Raw genomic sequence first — 27,247 nt, forward strand, 5'->3', positions numbered from 1 at the left:
CCAGGTCAACAGGTAACTTACCAGGTCTTGCCCTCATTAGGTAAGCCGGGGTACAGTTGGTGGAACCTACCGGGATGTGGTTGTATAGGTCCACCAGATCGGGCAACTTCTCAGGCCACAGACTGCGTTCTTCCAGGGGCAACGTTTTTAGAAGATCCATTACCACCTGGTTCATTTTCTCACAAAGTCCATTAGTTTGCGGATGGTAGGGTGTCGTCCTTATCTTCCGGCAGCCATACAGATTGCAGAATTCCTGGAAGACCTCCGCTTCAAAGGCAGGTCCCTGGTCCGTCAGCACTTGGTCCGGGTACCCGTGTGGACGGCAAAAGTGCTGCTGGAAGGCTCTAGCTGCTGTTCGAGCCGTTAAGTCCTTGACGGGGACGACAACCAGAAACCGGGAGTAATGATCCACGATGGTTAACGCGTAGACGTAGCCACTTCTGCTGGGGGTCAGTTTTACATGATCCAAGGCTACCAGTTCCAACGGTTGCCGGGTGACGATGGACTGCAGGGGAGTCTTCTGGCTGGCCCGGTCCTTCCTTCTCAGATTGCACGGGCCACAGTCTCTGCACCACTTCTCGATGGTTCCCCTCATGCCTACCCAGTGGAACCGCTCGCGCAGCAGGAACTCCAGCTTTTTCCACCCGAAGTGTCCAGCTCCGTCGTGGTATGCCTCCATCACCATGGCTGCGTCTCTTCGTGGCACCACTACTTGCCAGAGTAGTTCATGCGTCCTGGAGTTAACCATTCTGCGGCACAACTTCCCCTTGTAAAGGAACAGTCGACTCTTCTCTGCCCATAGTTGTTTGGCTTCCTCTGGAGCGTCTGATTCCAGGCTAGCCTCCGGGCGAGTCAGCATCTCCTTCACCAGTCGGACGGCAGGGTCGCTGTCTTGCGTTTCCGCCCAGTTGTAGTGAGGTAAGGGGTTCAACGTAGCAGCCTGCTTACTCCTTACCCGGTGGGAATACTGGATAGTCCCATGACGGTGGAACGCAGGGAGTTCAACTTCTTCCAGTCCCTCCGGATCTTCTCCTCCGTCCGGCAGGTTGGGCATCCTGGACAGGGCGTCCGCGTTGGTATTGGAGCGCCCTGCCCGGTATTTAATTGTGAACTCGTAGTTGGACAGAGGGGCCATCCACCTCTGCTCCAGGGCACCGAGTCTTGCCGTGTCCAGGTGTGTCAGCGGGTTGTTATCCGTGTATACGGTGAACCGGGAAGAAGCGAGGTAATGCCTAAAGCGCTCGGTGACTGCCCATACCACGGCCAGGAACTCTAGCTTAAATGAGCTGTAATTTTCGGGGTTCCTTTCGGTGGGTCGCAGTTTTCGGCTGGCATAGGAGATTACTCGTTCTCTCCCCTGCTGAATCTGGGACAGTACGGCTCCTAGCCCGATGTTACTGGCGTCGGTGTAGAGGATGAAGGGCTGGCTATAGTCCGGGTACGCCAAGATTTCATCCCCCGTGAGGGCCATCTTCAGCTGGCGGAAGGACTCTTCTTCTAGCTTTTCCCATTTGAAGGGCGGCTTCTGGTTCTTGGCCTTCCGGGACTGGCCTATCAGGAGGTCCTGCATAGGTGCTGCCTTTTTGGTGAAACCGGGAATAAACCTTCGGTAGTAGCCTACCAACCCTAGGAACTGCCGCACTTCTTTTACGCTGGAGGGGCTTGGCCATCCCTTAATTGCGGTGATCTTATCGGGGTCGGGAGCCACTCCGTCAGCGCTCACCACGTGTCCCAGGTATTGCACCTTTGGTTTCAGGAGGTGACACTTGGAGGGTTTCACCTTTAGGCCGTAACTCGCCAGAGCTTCGAACACCTCCGCCAGGTGTTTCAGGTGGTCCTCATAAGTTTTGGAGTATACGATGACATCGTCCAGGTACAACAGGACCGTCTCGAAGTTTCTGTGGCCCAGACAGCACTCCATTAATCGTTGGAAGGTTCCTGGGGCGTTGCAGAGTCCGAACGGCATGCAGGTGAACTCGCTAAGTCCCATCGGGGTGGTGAATGCGGTCTTCTCCCGGTCCGCCTCTGCTACAGGAACCTGCCAGTACCCGCTAGTGAGATCCAAGGTAGAGAAGAAGTTAGCAGATCTTAAAGCAGCCAATGACTCCTCTATCCTTGGTAAGGGGTACGCATCCTTGTGTGTGATACGGTTGATTTTCCGGTAATCTACACACATCCTCATGGTGTTGTCTTTCTTTTTGACTAAAACTAGTGGGGCTGCCCAGGGGCTACAGCTATCCCGGATTACCCCAGCCTCCTTCATGTCTCTAAGCATCCCCTTGGCGTGTTGGTAATGTGCAGGGGGTACGGGTCGATACCTCTCTTTTATGGGAGGATGATCTCCCGTGGGGATGCGGTGTTCTACCCCCTTGACTCGCCCGAAGTCTAACGGGTGTTTACTAAACACTCTCTCATACTCTTGAACCACCCGATAGACTCCTTGTTTCTGGTGTGAGGAAGTGGAGTCAGTACCCAGATGTAGTTGCTGACACCAGTCCTCCATGTCTTTCTTAGAGCCGTTACCTTCCTCCGGGTGAGATGGAGGCAAGGGTTCCACAGATTGTATAGAATTTTGATTAGTGGTATATAATTTGGCTAGCGTGGCATACCGGGGCAGGTACACTTCCCTCTCCCCGATATTTATTATGCGAACGGGCACCCTCCCATGGCGTACATTGACCACCCCCCGTGCTGTCAAAATGGTGGGCCTACTGTCTGAGTAAACTGGTTCTACCATTGCCTGGTAATCTCTACCTCTCAGACCAATAGCTGCCCGGCACCAAATCATCATTTCACTTTTTGGGGGCATGGCAATAGGAAAAGGGTCACACATTCTTACGCTACCAATCTCACCGCCGGAGAGTTCCACTTGTTGCCGTTGCATCAGTGCCCGGATCTCTTTCTGGAGCACCCGCTGCTCGCCGGAGCTGGCATTCTTGGCAACCTGCTGTAAAAGGAAAATCACCTCTGCAAGACAATTTTCAATTACATTAGTTCCTAGAGTTATTTTTGGGTGACTCTCATGTTTGTCAATATCTACAATGATCAGTCCCTGTGCGGCCAGTTCGACTCTACCAATTTTGATGGTCACCTCTTTAAATCCGATCTGTGGCACGGGCTGACCATTGCTGGCGATGATACTCAAGTCGTCGTCAGGGTAGCGGGTAATATCCGAGTCATTCCAGTACTGCTTGAAGAGCACGTACGGGATGGTGGTGACCTGTGACCCGGTGTCCAGTAGGGCACTCATGGGAATGCCATCCAGTACCACAGGCAAGACTGGACGTCCTCCCACATATCTGTCGCGCCAGTTCGATGGGCCTGGTGATCTTTTTCCTGGGGGTTGGCCCTCTACCCCAGGTTGTGCCCGTTTAAAGAACAGTACCTTTCCATATGTCCGGGTTGATTGCAGCGGCGGCAGATGGGTCGTCCGTCCTCGCTGTATCGGTCACTGGGTCTTCCTCTGGCCGGTGGGGTCCTCCTTGGTCGACGCCACGGGATGTCCTCCGGTCCGGATGCCAGCTGGATCTTCCCTGGAGTGGAAACCTGTAAAGACTGCACAGTTCGGGTTAGCGCAGCAACGCTTTTAGCTAGCTCTTGGACCTGATGGTGTAGGTCTGGAGCCGGGTCATTGTCCAAAGCCTGCGCATCAGCTCCCACAGGCCCTGCTGACAAGGGCGCCGCCTCCTGGTAGTAAGTGGTAGTGGGGCGTCTGTGGGTCACAACGCCACCTGGTGCCGGTTCTCGGAGCACCCGGATGGCTCTGTCCTTGAACTGTGCAAATTCTAGATGAGGGTCCTGTAAGGCCATTGCCCGCAACTGGGTGCGGTGGGCATTGCAATATAAACCCTCTATAAATTGTTCGGTCAACAGCCTGTCCTCGTTTCCCACTCCATTAGGGTCGGTCTGCTTAATGGCCCTCAGGGCCTCTTGTAGGTTGAGTGCATAGTCCCTTATACTCTCATGCGCTCGCTGCTTGCACCCGTAGAATCTAAGTTTAATCTCGGCTGAGGTGCGGGTATCAAAGGTGTCCTTCAGCCGGGTTAGTATCCCTGCGACAGTCTTCCTCCCAGGTGGCCAGGATTTTACTTCCCTTTTGGCTGCCCCAGTTAGTTGGGCCACCAGGATGCTCACTTTTTGCTCTTCTGTGAGGGGGTACACCTGGAAGAGGCTATCCAGCTTTTCTCTAAAGTCATGCAGGGTATGTGACTCCCCTGAGTACTGGGGTAGCCAAGCTGCTCCCGGGATATAGGGCATGGTGAAGGGCATAACTGCAACAGCGGTAGCGCTGGCGGGGGTTGAGGCAGTGGAGCTCTCCTCCGTATCCGACATCTTCCTCCCCCCTAGTGGACCGTGGCCTACCTTGCGATGATCCTGTTCCGTAGGCCGCGGCTCCGCAGTGGATCGTCAGGGTTGAGGACCTTCCGTCGCGCTCCTGTGACGTCGGCGTCTGCTGGGCTCCTTCCAGGACCTTACGCAACGTCCGGACGTGAGGCGGGGCTTCAGTTCTCGCGCGCTTTCGGAGTCCACGCCCCTCTTCTTCCCGCGCGGCGTCCTCAAGATGGCGTCCAATGGCGGGAAAACTCCACGGATGGCGGGAAGAAGGCTGAAGATGGCGCCGGATGGCGGGAAACTTCACCGATGGCGGGAAGAAGGCTGAAGATGGCGCCGGATGGCGGGAATCTTCACCGATGGCGGGAATCTTCACCACTGGTAAGTTTGAACAGTCTTTGCTTTTCAGGCACGCAGTACCCGGTGGTTGCGGGCACGTGATCCTGCCGACTACGCCAAAGTTGACGCGCCCCTGGGCCTGTGTCGCGCTGCGTTGCGCACGCGGGAGCTTACCCGGAGCCGGATCTGTTTAGGGTTGTAGTCTCGTGGCGGTGACCCGGTCCGTGCCCAGGGAGTCAAACTGGACGGCAGTCTGTTAGCGGTAGAAAATGGTTGATGACTACGCCACCCGTTGAATGCAGCCAGGGGGCTGCTGCTGCAGGGCAGACCGCTGAGGCCGGTGGAAGGATGGTGCAGCGTGATAGTATAACCCCCAACGGGAGGGGTATGGCCTCAGGGCAGCCGACGTGGATGATGGGGGTAGCAGGAACCACTCAGAGACGGTATGGTAGCGTTCAGGGTCTTTACTGGTAACAACGATAGACCCTCCCGGAGTACTTGCTAGCGAACGGGGCCTGGTCAGTCCTTGAGCAGATGGGATCTCCCCTGGCCAGGCGTAGTTGTAGGCCTCCCAAGCTGACTGTACTCTTCTGGCTACCTTGCTAGAAGCTGATGTAAGTAGCCCACGTCCCTGAGTGTACCGTGTGGTGCTCACCCGTATGGCCGGTGACTCGGGGCCTTCTAATGGCTTCCGCTCCACGATGGCGGTGCTGGTCCCACGCGTGTGACCGGGCCTTCGGGCTTCTGAGCCAGGGGACCTGAAATCCCCTGCCTGACGGATTCTGCTGCTGGGTAGAAGTTAGTCCCCACAGCCTCGGACTCCGGGTCCGGTAAAGAATCTTCTTAGTCAGGGCGAGCTCTTTAGCTGCCAGCCCCTGACTCCTTGTGACTCTACTGCTTCCTATGCTGCTCTTGTCTCTACTCTTCCTGGACTCCTAACCCTGCCTCAGCCCCGGGTTTATACAGGGGAAGTTCTTCCCCTCCCAAGGCTGGGCAGGAGGTGTGGCATGCACAGGATCCCTGACCAAAGGACCTCCCACCTGCTCTCAGACGTAATATCTCTATCACTGTGACAACCAGACCCCTGGGGTGTCACAATACAGGGCCGTGATTTTGGCTATAAAAGGGTCCCCTAGACCCCTACCCCAAGCTTTTTAAGAGAATCATATATGGCGTGCCAGGAGACTCTATGGAATGCTTTCTCAGCATCCAACGAGAGTATCTACTTACAAATTTTTAACTGCATTTAGCCCAGGAAATACTTTGTGCCTAGTAGCAGTGTCTGCTAGTCAGCGGATTATCCCGGCTGTTAAGCAAGCTACACCACCTGTAGTTTGGACACTTAATTTTTTCAAAGGAAATGCTTCGGGACCACGGGATACTTAGTGAAGAGCATCAGGAGGCACCCCAAGGCATAGGGGCTGGGACTGGCACTAGGATGCCTTGCGGTGGACAGCCGAGCTCGATCCTTATAAAAGCTTTTTAACTGCAGCAGCTTTAGTGGACGCTACTGGAGCTGGAATTACGCGGCTGCTGGCATGAGACTTGCCCTCCAATAGATCCTTGTAAATGGATTTAAAGTGTATTCATTCAAATTAGAGGGACAATTTAAATTAAAAAGCTTAGAGCTGCCTCCACCACAGGGGGGCTCTCTCGACCCACCAGCGGACAGGCACCAGTATTGGGAGAGGGGGGCTGGCCGTCAGGGTTCACCGCGGCTCTGGCACAAACCCGGCGACACGGAGGTGGCACGGGCAGGAGCGGACTGGCCGTGTCGGCTTCTCACTTTTTGGATTTTAGAAGGGCATGACATGCCTATATCTGTGTCTCCCCCTCCTTTTACTCCTCCACCTCTTTTCTTTTCGCATGACTATATGTACTTGTCACTTTTCCATGTGTTAGTTGTGTCTTCTGAGCAGTTTGTCAGCTTTTGGACTCCTTTGAAGGTGTTTTCTATGTGTTTCTATGTGTTTTTGTTTGCCTGCCATTGGTTTTAACGGTGTTCGAAGGTGTTCGACGAACAGTTCGACGAACAGTTCGGCGAACACACGGGTGTTCGACGAACCGAACCGAACTCGAACACTACGGGGGTGGCTCAACACTAGTTGCCAGTACAACCTGTAGGTCTTCCAGAGTCTGGAATTTTTTTAAAGACTCTGCTGATAACCCCAAAAAGGCCATTTGTACCACCTGCCATGCCAGAATCAGCAGGGGTGACAAAACTACCAGCCTGACCACCACCAGCATGATCAGGCACATGGCAGCAAAGCACCCGACTTTGTGGGGCGAACCACAGCGTCCACGACCAGTGTCAGCGGGTGTCACCCCTGCTTCTTCCACTGTTGTGCGTGCAATAGAACCCCCTGTTGTGCGTGCAAGGCAATCCCCTGTCCATACTGCATGCAAAGATGCCCCCTCCTCTCAGTCTTCACTTGTTATGGCAGTTTCTCAAGAAACAGCATCAACGTCCACGTCCACGTCCCACCGCAGCGTTCAATTGTCCATATCCTAGACCTTTGAACGAAAGCGCAAATTCGCAGCTAACGCCCCACAGGCCACAGTCCTAAATTCGCACATTTCACAACAGCTTGAGTTGGAAATGCTGCCTTTTAGGCTGGTGGAGACGGAATCTTTCCTCAACCTTATGGCGGTGGTCGTCCCTCGGTACTCGGTCCCCAGCCGACACTATTTTGCCCGGTGTGCCATCCCCGCACTACACAAGCACGTGTCCCAAAACATCTGCCGTGCCCTCAACAACGCAGTTACTGGGAGAGTCCACCTGACAACGGACACGTGGACAAGTGCTTAGGTCCAGGGATGGTACATCTCCATGACGGCACACTGGGTAAACATAGTGGAAGCCAGGACCCAGTCGGACCTTGAGACGGAACACATCCTCCCCACACCGAGGATTGCGGGCCCTATGTTGCGTTGCATGCGCCAATGTCCTACGTTGTACGTCGTTCCCCAACTCTGATGGCTCCCGCCAATTTGACATTCGTCATTACATATAATGTGGCACTACACATGTGGTCTATTTTGCCACATGTGAGTGCCATTTAATCTATATAGGATTAACTAGCAGGGAGCTTAGAATCAGAGTTCGGGAGCACATCCGGGACATTGACGCTGCCCGCACCGCCACGGACCCCCGGGAGCTGAAGACATTACCACGGCATTTCAAGGCCGTTCATAACTGTGACCCTCGCTCACTAAGAGTACGGGGGATTGATAAGGTATGTCTTGGCTCCCGGGGGCCAAGACATACCTTATCAATCCCCCGTACTCTTAGTGAGAATCCTTTTTGTTCTAACAGGGACCTCTCAAATTCCACGCCATCAAGTGGAGGCCAGGAGCTTGCGGATGGAGTACCGGACCCTGGCTGAGGAGATCCGAAACTTCGGGTAGGACCCAAGGATCTGAGATGGACATGTTCCTCAGGCATGAGAACCAGGGTCTTTTGGGCCAAAAAGGGGCGATCAAGAGGACCCTCGCTTTGTCCTCCCTGATCTTTCTTAGAACCATAGGAAGAAGATTTAACGGTGGGAAGGCCTAGGCCAGACTGAAGTTCCAAGGGATCTGGAGAGCGTACACTGTCAGGGGCCCTTCTCTCGGATCTAGGGAGAAAAAGACCTTTGTCTTCCGATTCCGCTTTGTGGCGAAGAGATCCACCACCGGGGGACCCCACTTTCGGACTATTAGGGAAAAAATGTCTTGTTTTAGCTCCCATTCGCCCTGTCTTAAAGAATGACGGCTTACGAAGTCTGCCTTTATATTTTCTCTCCCTTTGATGTAGAGGGCTGTTAAGGAGAGGAGATGGCATTCCAAGATCTGAAAGAGATGGTCCGCCACTTTCATTAGTGATCCAGCACGTGTGCCCCCTGATGGTTAATGTAAGCCACCGCTATGTTATTATCGGACAGTATCCTAACGTTCTTATTGTGAAGGAACGGTAAGAAATGACCAACTGCTCTATCTACTGCCAGTAGTTCCTTAGCATTGGAGGAAAGAGTCCTCTCAGCGTCCGACCAGGACCCCTGGGCAACCATATCCCCCAAGTGAGCTCCCCATCCATGTAAGCTCGCATCAGTTGTTATTATTTTAGATATTTTGAACACCCAGGGGACTCCCCGAGACAGGTTTTCCAAGTTCACCCACCACTGTAAAGAGTCAATAGAATGAGGAGATAAGGACATCCGTCCCTCCAGGCACCCACTTAACAAGACCTCATTATTCCACTGAAAAACCCTGGAGTGGTATTGTGCCCACATAACCCCCGGAAGACAAGATGATAGGGTACCCAGTAAGGACATTGCAACCCTAAGGGACATGACCGGATTTGCAAGAGCTCTTTCCACTAGCATTTTGACTCTCTGCTTTTTGGCTTCTGGAAGAAAACACATCTGGAGGTCTGAATCTAGCAGAATACCTAAGAACTGCTGTATTTTCGAAGGGACTACCCTGGACTTCTCCAGATTTAGGATCCAGCCCAGACCTTCCAAAATAGAGGATACCAACTTAAGATGGCTGTCACATTGAGAGGCTGAGTCTCCAACAATCAAAAAATCGTCCAAGTAAGGGATAATCAACACATTCTGCTCCCGTACATGAGCCATCACCTCCGCTATCACCTTCGTAAATACCCTTGGGGCTATAGCTAGACTGAATGGTAAGGCCGCAAACTGAAAATGTTTGATTTCATCCCCCATGATCAAGGCCACTCTAAGATATTTCTGGAAGTCTCTATGTATAGGTATGTGGTAATATGCGTCCTTTAGGTCTAACACTACCAAGTGACAGCCTGAAAACAGCAATTTTATTGCAGACTTAATTGATTCCATTTTAAAGGTGGGAATTAACAGAAACTTATTTAGGGCCTTAAGGTTAATAATACACCTAAAGGACCCATCAGGCTTAGTGACCGGAAATAGCGGTGAGTAGAACCCCAGTCCCTTCTCTGCTGTCGGGACTTCTACTAGGACGGCCTTATGCACCAAGTACAGGACCTCCACTTGTAGGGCCATTTGCTCCCGTGTTGAGGCCCGGTTTGGGGTCAGGATGAACCTCCCACGAGGAATTCGCTGAAAGTCGAGTCTCAGACCGGAACCTACCCTCAAGAAGAAAAAACGGCAAGTACCGGTTTGGAGGAAGGACCCTTCTCAGCCGGGGGATCATCCCTGGAGGCTGCAGATTCATCCGTTCTGCCAAAGGTGTGGTGACCGGACCTGGACACCAAACTCCGTTTTCCCAAGGACCGGCTACCAGAACCATGTGCGTGATGCGTTTTTTGGGGCTCCCCAAACAGCCCCTGAGATGGTGAAGATGGCGGCTGCTCCATATGCTGCTGCTGCAACTGAATGCCTTCAGACTCCATAACTAGAGAATGAAGCTTTGGGAAACTCTGAGCCATGTTACCTGACTGGTTAAACAGGTTTTGGCCCCTTCCCCTCAGCAGCGCACCACCTCACTTTTCCAGCCCATTTATTTATTTATTTTTTTGAATTTCGCGCGCTTTCCGGGCTCCGGTCACATGATTGCTGAGTCGCGGTGACGTCCACGGGCCGCGACTTCCGGAACCCGGAAGTACACGCCGCACGAGCCTCGCGCGAGGACGCACGCTGTCAGCGCTACAGGTAAGTCACGCTTTAGCGATACTCCGCGCTGCTTTCTCCCAGGATGGGGCGAGGGGACACAATCACCTTGGCCTCTGTGCCCCCCTTCCCCATACTCACGTAGGGTGATGGTGAGCTGTCACCCCCACCAGGAGAGCAGTCCCCACCGCACTTTGGGTCTCAGCCAGGGCAGACACTCCCACGGGAGGTGCACCTGGCTGAGGCAGAAAAAAAGGGCTGCCACCCCAGACAGGGGCGCAATACCTCTGCAGATAAGCCCCCAGTGCATTAGGATGCTGTGCCTCTCCCATATAGGGGCGCACGAGCATAGGCCAAACGCTGGAGCTGCCAACCCCAGACAGGGGCGCAGCTTCGACAGCCGTCGCCATCCACGTACTCCAAGCCTGCGATAGGCTTCCTCCATCAAGGACAGGTAACCAAACTGAGGCGAGAGGGAGGGCCGCCCCCTTTTAAGCCTGTAGGTTTCCTGTCCTTGGTGGGCAGATTCCCTCTCTCGTGGTGCTGTCATGGTCGACCGATAAAGATGGTTTAGTTAAGGCCCTCTGACCTCCATGTCATTTCCAAGGGGCATTGGAGTGCCTCAAAATTTTTGGTAGGCATTGCACTCACTGTATGCCCTATAACTGTGTAGCCGAACCGCTCCTTTTGTTACAGAAACATATCCTACAAGACATATGTGGTTGACTGGCCTGATATTGATGTGAATGGTCCCTGTTCCTCCTGCTCTTTCTCCTTTGCCACTACCTCATCCATCATTTATCACCTGAAGGTTTGTTTTAACGGGAGTCATAGAACTGGGATAGTAGCAAGAAAACATCCAGCAATCCTCGGAGGAGGTAGGATATGCGCCAAAACGCTGACCACCTCAGGCCTAGCCGCTACTACATACATGCGCTTGCATTCCAAGAAAACAAAGCAGATGCTAACTTCTATCATCATCATCATGCTCCTCACCTTGGCACTCTCAACTCCCCTGATGGAGAAGCCAGGGACCACTGGAGGAGTCTGGTTCTCTGGTGGGCTCGTCCAATGCTGCCCTAAAGCAGGCCGGGCTAAGAAAAGTGTTTGGGGGGAAGTTGACAGGAGAAACAGGGGCAGCTGGGGACCGTTTAAGGACACCCGGCTGCCCCCAGGCGGCTGGGGACCATGTGCGGACACCCGGCCGCGGGGCGGCTGGGGACCGAGTGTGGACACCCGACCGCCGGGCGGCTGGGGACTGAGTATGGATACCAGGCCGCCAACGCAGCCATGACATGGTGGCCAGATTCCGCCTCCACATGCCTAAAAGGCCCAATTTCAAGTGCAAGCAAGCAGTATGGTATTGCAGCCTGGGGGTGGGTGGGTGGCAGGCTGCATACTTGCATTTGCATTGCAAGGATTGGGAGAGGTACAATTGAACACTGCCCCGGGACAAGGACTTGAACGGGGATAGTTGCAAGTCTGCAACGACAGGTGCAGGGTGGGAGGCATCTTCACATGCACCTTGAACAGGGGTTTGGCATGCACACACTACAGTGGAATAGGCTGTCCTTCCCACTAAATGCACTGGGGAGGGCACAGGTAATGTTTTGGTATGCGCGCTTAATCTTATGTATAAGGCACACCGGGACAAATATGGGCGGCTGGGGACTGAGTATGGATACCTCGCTGCCGAAGCAGCCATGAGGTAGTGGCGAGCTTCGGTCTCCTCCAAACTAAAAGGCCCCATTTCAAGTGCAAGCTAGCAGTATGGCATTGCAGCCTGGGGGTGGGTGGGTGGCAGGCTGCACACTTACGCTTGAATTAAAAGAAAACAAAGCAGATGCTAACTTCTATCATCATCATGCTCCTCACCTTGGCACTCTCGACTCCCCTGATGGAGAAGCCAGAGCCCACCGGAGGAGTCTGGTTCTCTGGTGGGCTCGTCCAATGCTGCCCTAAAGCAGGCCGGGCTAAGAAAAGTGTGTGGGGGGAAGTTGACAGGAGAAATAGGGGCAGCTGGGGACCATTTATGGACACCCAGCTGCCCCCAGGCGGCTGGGGATCGTGTGTGGATACCCGGCCGCGGGGCGCCTGGGGACTGAGTATGGATACCAGGCCGCCAACGCAGCCATGATGTGGTGGCCAGATTCCGCCTCCACAAGCCTAAAAGGCCCAATTTCAAGTGCAAGCAAGCAAGCAGTATGGTATTGCAGCCTGGGGGTGGGTGGGTGGCAGGCTGCACACTTATGCTTGCATTCCAAGAAAACAAAGCAGATGCTAACTTCTATCATCATCATCATGCTCCTCACCTTGGCACTCTCAACTCCCCTGATGGAGAAGCCAGGTACCACCGGATGAGTCTGGTTCTCTGGTGGGCTCGTCCAATGCTGCCCTAAAGCAGGCCGGGCTAAGAAAAGTGTGTGGGGGAAGTTGACAGGAGAAATAGGGGTGGCTGGGGACCGTTTATGAGCACCCGGGTGCCCCCAGGCGGCTGGCGACTGAGTGTGGACACCCGGCCGCCGGGCGGCTGGGGACTGAGTATGGATACCAGGCCACCAACGCAGCCATGACGTGGTGGCCAGATTCCACCTCCACATGCCTAAAAGGCCAATTTCAAGTGCAAGCAAGCAGTATGGTATTGCAGCCTGGGGGTGGGTGGGTGGTTGGCTGCATATTTGCGCTTGCATTGCAAGGAATGGGGGAGGTACAACTGAACACTGCCCTGGGACAAGAACTTGCACGGGGATAGTTGCAAGTCTGCATCTTCTGATGCGGCAAGCTTGACTTCTGATGGGCACACTTTTAGGCAGTGACCTGCGTGTCAGAGATGCTTCCAGGGGTCTTCCCCATGCTGTTCCCATGTCTTTTCAGCACTGTATGCATGTGTCACACAGCACATGGCCAGATAAGGTTGTAAAATGTTAAAATGACATTTCCCGGTGAATGCATTTGTCATGGTTGAAAGCAATACAAAAGTGCAAAACCGCATAAAAAATGCTACTTGTGAACATAGCCCAAGGTGTGGAGGAGTATTTTTTTAGGGGGGTTATTTATTTTACTTTATACACAAGTCTTTACCCTGGAAAGGAACTTCCTTAACATATTTCACATGAAAGCAGTTTCAGTTTAGTTTTTGAACGTTTTATTGTGAGCCCTTAAAAGTGGCTTAATACCTCTGACCACATTGTTGACAGCAGTGACCTGGGGGCGATCCCCATGCTGTCCCCATGTCATTTGAGCACTGTCACTCTCGTTTTGGGCACTTGTTAGGCTCTTAAAAGACTGCCGGGGGTGCCGCCGCAAAAATGCTCGGGTCTCCCATAGACTAACATTGGGCTCGTTGCTCGGGTCGAGCACCCGAGTATCACGGCGAGCTCGGCCCGAGCTTCGAGCACCCGAGCATTTTAGTGCTCGCTCAACACTAGTCCGTACCTTTCCTTTTCTTGCAGTGTCTGAACCTGCACCTAACTCCAACTCGTTGTCTCTGTACTTCTGTTTATGAGTTTTGTGTCCACTCGCTACTTCATAGTAAGTACCTTGTGTGTATCTGGTTCTGCTTGTCCATTTTCCCTTCCTCCGTATCTACCTCCTGTGTTCTAGCCATCTTCCTGTATTTTCCAGTCTATTCCATGTGAACAGAGTCTTGTCCTCTCTGCCTGCACCTTCCGCCCTGTTCGGCTCTGCTTGCTCACTGCGCCTGCGGTTTCCCTCTGCTCTGCCTTGCCCACCGCTCCGGTGGTTCCGCTCTGCTCTGCCTTGTCCACTGCACCTGCGGTTTCGCTCTGCTCTGCCTTGTCCACCGCACCTGCGGTTTCGCTCCGCTCTGTCTTGCCCACCACTCCGGCGGTTTCTCTCTGCTCTGACTTGTGCACCGCTCCGGCGGCTTCCCTCTGCTCTGCCATACCCACTGTTCCGGCGGTTTCTCTCTGCTCTGACTTGCCCACCGCTCCGGCGGCTTCACTCTGCTCTGCCTTACCCACCGCTCCGGCGGCTTCTCTCTGCTCTGACTTGCCCACCGCTCCGGCGGTTCCGCTCTGCTCTGCCTTGTCCACTGCACCTGCGGTTTCTCTCTGCTCTGCCTTGTCCACCGCTCCGGTGGTTCCGCTCTGCTCTTCCTTGCCCACCGCACCTGCGTTTTTCGTTCCGCTCTGCTTGCTCATTGCACCATCAGTTCCTCTCTGCTCTGCCTTGTCCTCTGCTCCGGCGGTTTCGCTTTACTCTGCTTGTCTACTGCATCTGCGGCTCTGTACCTGTCTCCCAGTCTGTACTGGACCTTATCCAACCTGCGCTCCAACCTGCTAGTACCTCCCTGTCTGCACTCCAGCCGTGCTTGCCAGTATCTCACTGTCTGCACTCTAGCCATGCTTGCCAGTGCCCACCTGTCTGCATACCAGCCGTGCTTGCCAGTACCCACCAGTCTGCATACCAGCTGTACTTGCCAATACCCACCTGCCTGTATGCCAGTCTAACCTGCCTGTTCCTGCATTCCCCGGTGTGGGTCATCAACTGTGACCGGGGTCTGACCTGGAGTCGCACCTGGTCCCTCTGCTCGGTTCCTCCTTGGTCCACGGAGTCGACTAAGCCGCCATGGTCGGATCGGGTTGATACTTAGTTACGCCCCTCCAGGCATTCCTCGGTTCATGGTACAGTGGGATCACTAATCACGCTCATGACGCGCCCCCTGGGCCGTGTGTGTGTGGGGACACCCGGAACTGGACCTTTTGTGGATGCTGGGGGTTGTAGTCCTTGCGTGGCAGAGCTCCGGTCCCGTGGCTTAGGGCGGTCAACCCTAATGGCTGTCTATTTATAGGGTTTTGTGATTAAATGTCCGACTACGCCACCCGTGGATTGTGGTCAAAGTGAACCGCCGCTGCAGGGCAGACCGCTGAGGCTGGTGTTGTGGATGCAGCAGAGGATAGTATAACTCCCCACGGGAGGAGTATAGCCTCAGGGCAGCGAATGCGGATGTTGGGGGTGATGGTGCGCGGGAGCAGCAGTAACGACACAGAGTCCTGTAATGCAATCCAGGGTATTTACTCACAGTTCTTTATCCACGTTACTCCAGCTGGTCATAATGTCCGACGTCGCACTGTGCTCACCAGGTGAGGGGCTCGGTCTACTCCCAGATAACTTTGTAGTGTTTCACAGGACCCCTTTTGTGTGTCCTTTCTCTGGCCTGTCATACCCCGCCAGTGACCTCGTTTCTGTCCGTCTGCGTCGGGCCTTCTCTGGTAAACGTTGGTGCCATTTCCCTGACCCTATGTGGTGCCTTCCTAGCGGGTGTAGCGAGGGGCTGCGCCACATAAAATGTCACAGCCTCCGGTTTCTAGCTGAGGGTAGTTCCCCGCCTCCACTAGTTTCTGGGACCAGTCTCCCCCTTTGGCCTGACCCCCCTACGCAGAAAGATTCGGGCGTGCGGTGGCTACTCGCCAGTCCACACCCCTGGGGTCCCTTAGTTCCTTGTTCCTGGAGCCTCCTCCGCTCCGCTTCCTTCCTTCTCCTTCCTCCAGGCTCCGGCCGCTCTTTCAGGCCTGCCTGCGGAGCAGAGCCCCATGCAGAGGCCCTTACTCTGTCACTTCCTCTCTCTGACTCTGACTCCCCTGACCTAAGATGGTGCACACCTTTTATACCTCCTTCTAGTGCACCCAGGAACTGCCCTCTCCCTCCTATGCACTACTGGGTTCCCCTTCCTCGGTGTTCCCTCCCCCCCACTCCAGCCAGGGACAGGGACTGTCGTGCTCCACTTGGAGCATATTGGTCGCCCTGCCCCCCGGAAATGTGGTGTAATGCATGCAGGTGTCAGGGTCCTGATCCACACTCCATCCTTACCTGGAAGTTAGATATCGCACATCTGGATGAGATGCAATACCTCTGTAGTGGCCGAACCATCGGGGTGCTACACTCACACCAGTCAGTCCGGGCGCGAGCGTAACAAAAGGGAGCAAAGAAAGGGGGGTAAGAGAATGAGGGTGATCAGGAAAGGAAAAAAAAGGAGAAAGGAAAATGGAAAGAGAAGGGGGAGGAAGGGGAAAGCAACTGAGAAAAAAAAGGGGATAAACAGAGGGAGGAAGGCAGATGGGAGGACAGAAAAGGAAAGGGTGGAAAAAGATGGAAAGGAACAGTCAGAAAAACAGGAAAGAAATGGGAAAACAAGAGGGGGGAAAGGGGAGATGAGATGAGAAAAAGAAAAAAATGGAGGCAGAAAGAGGGAAAAGATGAGAGGAGAGGAGAGGAGAAAAAGAGAAAGAAAAAGAAAAAAAATGGAGGAGGAAGGAGGGAAAAGAGGAGAGGAGAGAAGAAAGAAAAAGAAAATGGAGGAGGAAAGAGGGAAAAGATGAGAGGAGAGGAGAAAAAGAGAAAATAAAAAAAATATGGAGGCGGAAAGTACCCTAACAGGTAGAGGCATGAAATCTGAAGGGAAAATAGCAATAGCTTTCAGACAGACACCAGGGAAGTATCAGGTGACCCAGCAGGGGAAGGAGACACCTAAAACATGAGGTAGACATGGTAGTGGAGATAGAGTGAAATCATGTGCTATATCAGAGACGTGCCAGCATCCAGTCAAAGCAGGAATCAAGTGTGAATAATGAGGAAATCTAGGGATAAAATCCCAAGTACATACCAACTGGCAGTTAATTACACTGCAGAAGGCAGCACTGGAAAGGTGTCTGCAGTATCCACTGCTCAGACAAGTGGCCTAGCTGCAAATGAGGAAGCCCTGGTTTAAAAAGACCTAGCTAGTGGAGGGGTGTGCGGTCTGCCATCCAATCAGGCACAAGGGGGCGTGGGTAACCGGGAGCATGACAGAGAGAGGAGTATAGATGGACGTCCAATCAGAGACCGAGGGGTGTGGCTTACAGTGCTACTGATGTACAGAGGATCCCTCTCCTGATATGGTGAGGGGGCATGTCTTATGTCCAGGAGCACCATGCAGTGTGTTGGTGAGGTAATGTCTGCAGCACAGAGGCACAGTGTAATAACTAGAGATGAGCGTTGTTCTACTCGAACTGTTCGCCTATCTCAAATTCGAGCTGTTTTGGGCGGTGTTCGAGCCGTTCGGCGAACACGAACAATTTGAGAAAAATTCGGCTGTTCGAGGTTATGTTCGATAACTGTTCGTGCACCAAAATCATAACTGGATTTTTTCTCAGTAATGATGAAAATTAATGTTAATACGCAGTTTGAGTGTACAGCGGGGTGGGGGGAGGGGCAGGGGATGGATCTCTGCAGGAACAATGAAGATCTCCATTTTTTTTTCTCTTTCCCGCATTTGCAGTGGGGAGGTGCAATCTGTCAGCCTATCAGCAGCGCACACACGGAGCGAACTGCTTTTTTTCACACAAGCAAGGGCATGTGTCATTGGCAGTGTATGTCACATGTCCTTGCCCTATAAGACCAAGCCATTTTCCCCGTCGCCACCATTTTCTCACTGCTGCAGCTGCGTGTTAGACGGCACCGCTGTTGCTGTGTGCGCTATACCTTGTTAATTTCAAGCCAATTTTCGCACAAATATACAGATAGCTTGGGAGTAGGGAATAGTTGTGATTGCAGTCCTTTTAAGGACTAGGTTACAGCATTTCCTACGACTTTTATCAGGGAGGTCTGTGCTCTTAAATAGATAGGTTGTGGGAGTAAAGACTAATTGTAATTGGAGTCCTTTTCAGGACTAGGTTACATCAGTTCCTATCAGTTTTTGCCAGGCAGGTCTGTGCCAGTGCTGTGCAAGTTTTTTTCACAGCATTTGGCTGAATCTAGCAAAGCTAATCCTTTTTGGCCTATTGCAGAGTGTGTTAGTCAGTGGAGTAGCCTATCTGTGTTGCAAGATATAACACCTGTGTATAGAATACCAATTTTTTTACTGCACCTAGTGAAGTAAAATCTTTTGGGCATAGCATCATTCTATTAGTCCATCTATACTGACCTCCATCAGGTTGCAAACTGAATATAATTTTTTTCTGCATCTAGCTCTGAAAAAATATTTGGGCTTCTAGCAGTGTGTGGGACTTGGTCTATTAGTCCATCTATACTGACCTCCATCAGGTTGCAAATTAAAAATAATTTTTTTCTTCATTTAGCTCTGAAAAAATATTTGGGCTTCTAGCAGTGTGTGGGACTTGTTCTATTAGTCCTTCTATACTGACCTCCAGCAGGTTGCAAATTGAATATAATTTTTTTCTGCATCTAGCTCTGAAAAAATAGTTGGGCTTCTAGCGGTGTGTGGGACTTGGTCTATTAGTCCATCTATACTGACCTCCATCAGGTTGCAAATTAAAAATAATTTTTTTCTGCATCTAGCTCTGAAAAAATATTTGGGCTTCTAGCAGTGTGTGGGACTTGGTCTATTAGTCCATCTATACTGACCTCCATCAGGTTGCAAATTAAAAATAATTTTTTTCTGCATCTAGCTCTGAAAAAATATTTGGGCTTCTAGCAGTGTGTGGCACTTGGTCTATTAGTCCATCTATACTGACCTCCATCAGGTTGCAAATTAAAAATAATTTTTTTCTGCATCTAGCTCTGAAAAAATATTTGGGCTTCTAGCAGTGTGTGGGACTTGGTCTATTAGTCCATCTATACTGACCTCCATCAGGTTGCAAATTAAAAATAATTTTTTTCTTCATTTAGCTCTGAAAAAATATTTGGGCTTCTAGCAGTGTATGGGACTTGTTCTATTAGTCCTTCTATACTGACCTCCAGCAGGTTGCAAATTGAATATAATTTTTTTCTGCATCTAGCTCTGAAAAAATAGTTGGGCTTCTAGCGGTGTGTGGGACTTGGTCTATTAGTCCATCTATACTGACCTCCATCAGGTTGTAAATTAAAAATAATTTTTTTCTGCATCTAGCTCTGAAAAAATATTTGGGCTTCTAGCAGTGTGTGGGACTTGGTCTATTAGTCCATCTATACTGACCTCCATCAGGTTGCAAATTAAAAATAATTTTTTTCTGCATCTAGCTCTGAAAAAATATTTGGGCTTCTAGCAGTGTGTGGGACTTGGTCTATTAGTCCATCTATACTGACCTCCATCAGGTTGCAAACTAAAAATAATTTTTATCTGCATCTACAGTACCTCTGAAAAAATATTTGGGCTTCTAGCAGTGTGTGGGACTATTTGTATTAGTCCATCTATACTGACCTCCATCAGGTTGCAAATTCAAAATAATTTTTTTCTGCATCTAACCCAGCCAATAGTTTTGGCCTAATAGAATCATAGAATCATAGAATCATAGAATGGTAGAGTTGGAAGGGACCTCCTGGGTCATCTGGTCCAACCCCCTGCTCAAAGCAGGATTCACTAGATCATCTCAGACAGATGTCTGTCCAGCCTCAGTTTGAAGATGTCCATTGAAGGGGAACTCACCACCTCTCGTGGCAGCCTGTTCCACTCATTAATCACCCTAACTGTCAAAAAGTTTTTTCTAATATCTAATCTGTGTCTCCTCCCATTTAGTTTCATCCCATTGCTTCTAGTCTTTCCTTGTGCAAATGAGAATAAAGATGATCCTTCTACAATGTGACAGCCCTTGACATATTTGTAGACAGCTATTAAGTCTCCTCTAAGTCTTCTTTTTTGCAAGCTAAACATTCCCAAATCCTGCAACCGTTCCTCATAGGACATGGTTTGCAGACCAGTCACCATTCTGGTCGCTCTTCTCTGAACTTGCTCCAGTTTGTCTATGTCTTTTTTAAAATGTGGTGCCCAAAACTGTACACAGTATTCCAGATGAGGTCTGACCAAAGAGGAGTAAAGACCGATAATGACTTCACGTGATCTAGACTGTATGCTTCTGTTAATACATCCCAGAATTGTATTTGCCTTTTTTGCTGCTGCATCACACTGTTGACTCATGTTCAGTCTATGATCTATTAGTATACCTAAGTCTTTTTCACATGTACTGTTGCTTAGCTCTATTTCTCCCATTCTGTATATGCTTTTTTTATTTTTATTGCCCAGATGTAGTACTTTGCATTTTTCCCTGTTAAAAACCATTCTGTTGGTTGCTGCCCACTGCTCCAGTTTATTTAGGTCTTTTTGAATCCTCTCTCTCTCTTCTCTAGTATTAGCTATCCCTCCTAGCTTTGTGTCATCAGCAAATTTAATCAGTTTACCCTCAATTCCTTCATCTAAATCATTGATAAAGATGTTGAACAATACAGGTCCCAGGACGGAGCCCTGTGGTACCCCACTTGAGACATTCATCCAGCTGGATGTGAAGCCATTTACAACCACCCTTTGAGTCCGATCACTAAGCCAGTTATGAATCCACCTAACAGTTGCCTGGTCCATTGCATACTTGGTCATTTTTTCAATAAGGATGGTGTGAGATACTTTATCAAATGCTTTGCTGAAGTCAAGATATACTATATCTACAGCATTTCCCTGATCCACCCAGTCAGTGATTCTGTCATAGAAGGAAATTAAGTTAGTCTGACATGACTTGTTAGTTACAAACCCATGCTGACTCTGGTTAATCACTTCATTCTTATCCATGTACTTACATACATGTTGTTTAATAATTTGTTCAAAGATCTTTCCTGGTATAGAAGTCAGACTCACCGGCCTATAGTTCCCTGGGTCCACCTTCTTCCCCTTTTTGAAGATAGGAACAACATTTGCTCTTCTCCAGTCTTCTGGGACTTCTCCTGTTCTCCAAGAATTTTCAAAGATTATGGAGAGTGGTTCTAAAATTTCTTCTGCGATCTCCTTCAGTACTCTGGGGTGTAATTCATCTGGACCTGGAGACTTGAACTCATTTATGTTAGCTAAATATTCCCTCACAATCTTTCTGTTTACAGATAACTTGGATTCCTCTATTCCTTTAAAAGGACAGTGAAGATCAGTTGATGTTACATTTTCTTTCTGAGAGAAAACAGATGCAAAATAGGAATTAAAAAGTTCGGCCTTCTCAACATCCTCTCTTACCATTTCTCCATTTTCATCCTGTAAAAATCCTATAGCATCTTTGACTTTTCTTTTACTTTTGACATACCCCCAAAATCCTTTTTTATTGCTTTTGACATCTCTTGCAAGCCTTAATTCATTGTCAGCTTTAGCTAACCTGATACGTGCCCTGCAGGATCTGCAGACGGCATTATAATCTTCTTTAGATATGCCTCCCTCTTTCCATTTAATAAACATTTCTTTCTTTCTTTTTAGCATGTGTTTAAGTTCTGTGTTCATCCATCCTGGTTTCCTTAAATGCTTCCCATTCTTCCTACTTTTCGGGATTGTTAACGATTGTGCTTTGAGAATCTCATTTTTAAAAATTTCCCATCCTTCCTGGACATTTTTGTCCTTAAGGACATCCAGCCATTGGATCCCTCCTATTCTCTTTCTGAGTCTCTTAAAATCTGCCTTTCTAAAATCTAACCTTGAAGTTTGAGTCTTCACATGTCTTCCTCCTCTAGTTATCCAAAATTCTATAATAGCATGATCGCTGCCTCCTAGGGTCCCAGCCACCTTTACCTCCTCAACCATTTCCTCCCTGTTTATAAGGATTAGATCCAAAGTAGCAGATCCCCTTGTTTTCTCCCCTACCTTTTGGAAGATAAAGTTGTCAGCAAGAGAGGATAAGAATTTGCTTGACCTGTTAGTTTTACTTGAGAGAGATTCCCAACAAATGTCTGGATAGTTGAAATCTCCCATGACCACTACGTCATATTTTTTGGAGAACTTGGTCATTTGATACATAAAGAGTTCATCCATATCTTCAGCTTGCCCAGGTGGCCTGTAGTAAATGCCTACAATGGTGTCCTTTCCGTTGTTCTCTCCTTGTATTCTTACCCAAACAGTTTCCACAGAACTCCCAGTCTCTGAAGCTTCAATCTCTGTGCAGATATACTCTTTTCTAACATACAATGCAACACCTCCTCCTCGTTTATCAAGTCTGTTTCTTGCAAATAAGTTGTATCCTTTTATACCACAGTTTGGCCACTCAGCTCTGCTCGGTTACCATCCATTGTTTTTTTGTGCAAACAACTCCAGAGTTGTGAATTAGTTAACCACCAAAATGAGTGGAAAAAGGCCTGCTGCTGGTGGAAAGGGGAATAGGCGTGTTGGGAAGGGGAAAAAAGGTTGTGTCCGTGGGGTAGGTGTTAAAACAACAGTAACATCTGCAGAAGAAAGACCATCTTCCAGCCAAACTAAAATGTCTACTTCTTTTAGCGGACAATGTGATAAGATCCCTTTCTTACGGCCACGCCAATCGCTACAAATTCCAGATGAGGCACAAAAACAGCAGGTGCTTCAACGGATATCAAGTGCTCCTTTAAGTGGGCTCTCCTCCACATCAACTTCAACATCACAAATACTCCAGTCCTCAAAGGTGTCACCCAAATCGCACTTGCTTCCTCACAGCTCCCAAATCTCCAGCTGCCCGTCTGAGTATGAGGTAGAACAGATGGTTGAGTCTGCAGAGCTGTTTACTCATACTATAGCCTGGGAATCAGAGGTCGACTCCAGCGCTTCTGTGAATCCAGACGAGGAAATGATCTGCACTGATGCCCAGAATCTTTATGAGTCGGATCCAGGACCAGACGCAGAAGGTTCTGACCATAATGTAGACCCTCATTCCCAAACTGTAACTCCTGTTGGTGGAGACAATGAGGAAGACGATGATAAGACTCAAATACCTGATTGGAGCGACAACTTTAGTTTTTTGTCAGGGCAGGAACAGGTTGGCTCTGAGGACGACGGGTGTGATAACGCACAGGGTGATGATGATGAGGTTGGAGATCCCACTTACTGTCAACCCACAGTCAGCCAAGAGCTGAGGTCAGCAGAGGAGGTGGAGGAAGATGCTAGTGACGACGAGGTCAGGTTGTGCCTTCCTGGACAGAGACGTAGTACTGGAAGCACGTCAACAACTGCATCCTCAAACACAACTCTGCCTCTCACCACAAGTCGTGGTGGCTCTTCAGGTCGCATGGGTGCTAAGCCTTGCATAGCCTGGGCATTTTTTCAGATCGATAAAGATGACCCAACTCGTGTTATCTGTAACATTTGTCAGCAAAAGCTAAGTAGAGGCCAAAAAATACATAGTTTGAGTACTTCATGCATGAACCGGCACATGGACATGAAGCATAAGTTGCAGTGGGAAGCTCAGTGTGCTACAATGCGGCCTAGCCGGCCGGGCCAATCACCGTCTGCCATATCTTGTGCATCCGCGGCCTCTTCATCCTCTGTGACTGGGGGGACAGCAGTCACACCTGTTTTGGGGCGCAGACCTGCCACCTCTTTACCCGCAACAGCCAGCGTGATTGGCAGGTCATCATTTTCTTTGGAGGTGGTAACACCAGCTGGTGTTGAGCGCTGTCCGACATCGATAGCACCACCTTTGGATCAAGGCAACCTAACATGTCCGCCTGCATCTTCCTCACAGACCGGCAGTTTGCCGGGGACACCCTTATCAACCCCGTCTAAGCACAATAGCCAGCCCTCGGTCCCTCAGATGTGGACAAGTAAAAGACCATTTCCTCCTAGCCATGAGAAAGCTAAGAGGTTGAATTTCACCATCTGCAAGCTCTTGGCTACAGAAATGCTGCCTTTCCGCCTGGTGGACACAGAGGATTTTCGAGACCTTATGTCCATCGCAGTGCCCCAGTACCAGATGCCCAGTCGGCACTACTTCTCAAAGAAAGGTGTGCCTGCGCTCCACCAGCATGTCGCACACAACATCACCGCTTCTTTGAGAAACTCTGTGTGTGACAGGGTGCATTTCACCACAGACACTTGGACGAGTAGGCATGGACAGGGGCGTTACATGTCGCTGACTGGGCACTGGGTAACTATGGTGACAGCAGGACAAGGGGCTGCTGTCCAAGTCTTGCCGTCCCCACGAGTTGTGCGTCAATCCTCTTTATGTCAAAGTTCCTCCACTGCTTCTGCCTCCTCAACCTCCTCTCGGTCTTCCACCTGCACCCAAAGCCTGTCTGGTCATGCCACAAGCTTTCTAACTGCGCAGAAGGGATCCTGCACACCTCCTTACTATGCTGGCAGTAGGGCTCAACGTCATCAGGCGGTTTTTACATTGAAATGTCTGGGAAATGTGAGTCACACAGCTGAGGAGTTGTGGTCAGCTCTGGAGAACCAATTTCATGAATGGTTGTCTCCACTGGACCTGAAACCAGGGAAGGCCGTGTGCGACAATGCTGCAAACCTGGGTGCGGCCCTTCGCCGGGGCAATGTCACACACGTGCCTTGTATGGCTCACGTGTTGAACCTGGTTGTCCAGCAATTTTTAGCCCACTATCCCAGACTAGATGGCCTTCTGCAGAGGGCACGGTCGCTGTGTGCTCACTTCCGCCGTTCGCATCCCGCAGCTCAGCGACTTACATCTCTACAGAAGTCGTTGGGCCTGCCACTTCACCGGCTAAAATGCGATGTGCCTACCCGGTGGAATTCAACTCTGCACATGTTGCAGCGACTGTGGCAGCACCGACAAGCCCTGGTGCAATACGTTCTGACGTATAGCCTGGGCCAACGAGATTCAGAGGTGGGGCAAATCACGCTGGAGGAGTGGTCTCAGATCAGGGACCTATGCACCCTTCTGCACAGTTTTGAAATGGCGACGAAGATGTTTAGTGCTGACGATGCCATTATCAGCATGACTATTCCGGTGATTTACATGCTGGAGCACATGTTAAACAGAATTCGGAGTCAGGTGGTGGCACAAGAGGAGGTGGATGAAGTAGAGGAGGAGGAGTTGTATGCGGAAGGGCTAACATCTGCAAGGTCCAGACGGTCGGCAGCACCAAGGCGGCAGGCATGTGAGGGTGGGGGAGATGGTTTTACCAGGGCGCATGGTAGCAGCCAAACTAGTGAGGAAGGTGCAGGAGCCCAGGAAGAAGTGGAGGACGAACTGATGGAAGACTCATCAGATGAGGGAGACCTTGATCACATTTCTGTTGTGCGAGGTTGGGGGGAGAGGACAGAGGAAGGAAGCATGATTGTTACCTCGCCACCAACACAACAGGGACTTGGTGCTCCTGGATGCGCAACACACATGAGTGCCTTCTTGCTGCACTACCTGCAACATGACCCTCGAATTGTGAGAATTAGAAATAATCCTGACTACTGGGTTGCCACACTGTTAGATCCCCGGTACAAAAGTAAATTTGCAGAAATTATTCCTGCCATAGAAAGGGATGCACGCATGCAGGAGTATCAGCAGAGACTGTTGCAGAATCTTACATGTGCTTTTCCACAAAACACCAGTGGTGCACGTAGTGAATCTCACAGTTCCAACTTGCCAACCGTGGGACCGTCAAGTGTTCAGCACTCAAACCGTAACAGAACCACAGTATCTGCTGGTAACATCAATTTTGCGGAATCATTTCACCACTTTTTTAGCCCATCCTTTGCAAGGCCACAGGAGACAAGAAGTCTGACACATAGTCAATGCCTAGAGACGATGGTACAGGAGTATCTCCAAGTAAACATTGAAGCCACGACTGTGTCACTGGACCCTTGCTCTTTTTGGGCTTCCAATCTGGATAAATGGCCGGAGCTAGCCACTTACGCCTTGGAGATCTTGTCATGCCCCGCAGCCAGCGTTCTGTCTGAACGTGTGTTCAGCGCTGCTGGTGGTGTGCTGACAGATAAGCGCACGCGGCTCTCCACTGATAATGTAGACAGACTCACGTTCATAAAGATGAACAAATCATGGATCCGAAACGACTTTTCTACCCCTGTGTCATCCTGGGGAGAGTAAAAGCTTGATGATTGGTTAAAATCACCCTACCAACCGTTTTAAGCTTTCAAATTACTAATCATGTTTATCTGTATCTTGACTGGAAAATAATTTGGGCTTTGTAGCAGTGTGCAGCACTGATCCTATTAGGCCATCTATAATAAGCTCCACCAGATTTAAAATTAAAAATAATTTTTAGCTGCATCTAGCCCGGAAAATAATTTTGGGGCTCCGAGATGCGCAAGACACATAAGTGCCTTCTTGGTGCACTACCTGCAGCATGACCCTCATATTGCTGCAAACCTCTGAAGGACCCTGCATCTTGTTGTTCGGGGGACGTTGGAGGCACAAGCAGCTTCAAAAACTTGTCTGCTGCTATGACAAGGCTTTTTTGCCGCTGCTGTTTCAACCTGACGTAATTGCCTGTAGGAAAGAGTCCTCAATTTGCCCTTATCAGCACGCACACGTGTGTACTGTGAATCAGCTACATACTTCTTGATTGCCAAGACACTTCATCCTGATCATCGCACAATGTTGATTGTAGTCATGCCTTGACCTAAACACTCCACAATTTGTTGCTTCTCAGCAGCCGACACATCCTTTTTCTTTCCCATTTTGGCAGAAAATGTAGGCTGCTTAATAATGTGAGAGAGCCTTCTTAAGTAGTCTTGCCTTTCATTGGACACACCTGCCAAACTAATTAGCACAGGTGTCTGCAATTGCTTACAGTGATATAAAGAGCCCTGACACACATCACCATCAATGAGTTTAACTGACAAACAAACAAATTCTTCCCTTATCACTCCTAAACACTTTTTGTATAATAATTTGGAACGCAGTGTACATGTGCTTTTCCACAAAACACCAGTGGTTCACGTAGTGAATCTTACAGTTCTAACTTGCCAACCGTGGTCTGTATGGAGTTGTTCAATAAAGGGCCCAAAATTAAGATAACATAGATGGGAGAGGTCTCTATGAATAGGAATTCCTAAGTATTTGATACCCTGTGAGGGCCAGGCAAAGGGAAAGTTGGACTGGATGGAATCCTATATGGATTTGGGGAGGGAGACATCGAGGGCCTCAGACTTCGCTGCATTGATTTTAAAATTTTACCATGTAACAAAGTGATCTATTTCAGCCATAACAGCATGGATGGATATATGTGATTGAGTGATATATACTAGGACATCATCAGCAAATAGAGAGCACTTGTACTCGGTGCCTCCCACCTCAATCCACCTAATATTGGGGTTATGGCGAATTGATGAGAGCAGGTGCTCCGTCACTAGG

Source organism: Phyllobates terribilis, unplaced genomic scaffold, assembly GCF_046119375.1.
Source record: "Phyllobates terribilis strain yellow unplaced genomic scaffold, ASM4611937v1 Scaffold_3__8_contigs__length_932513732, whole genome shotgun sequence".
NCBI lineage: Eukaryota > Metazoa > Chordata > Amphibia > Anura > Dendrobatidae > Phyllobates > Phyllobates terribilis.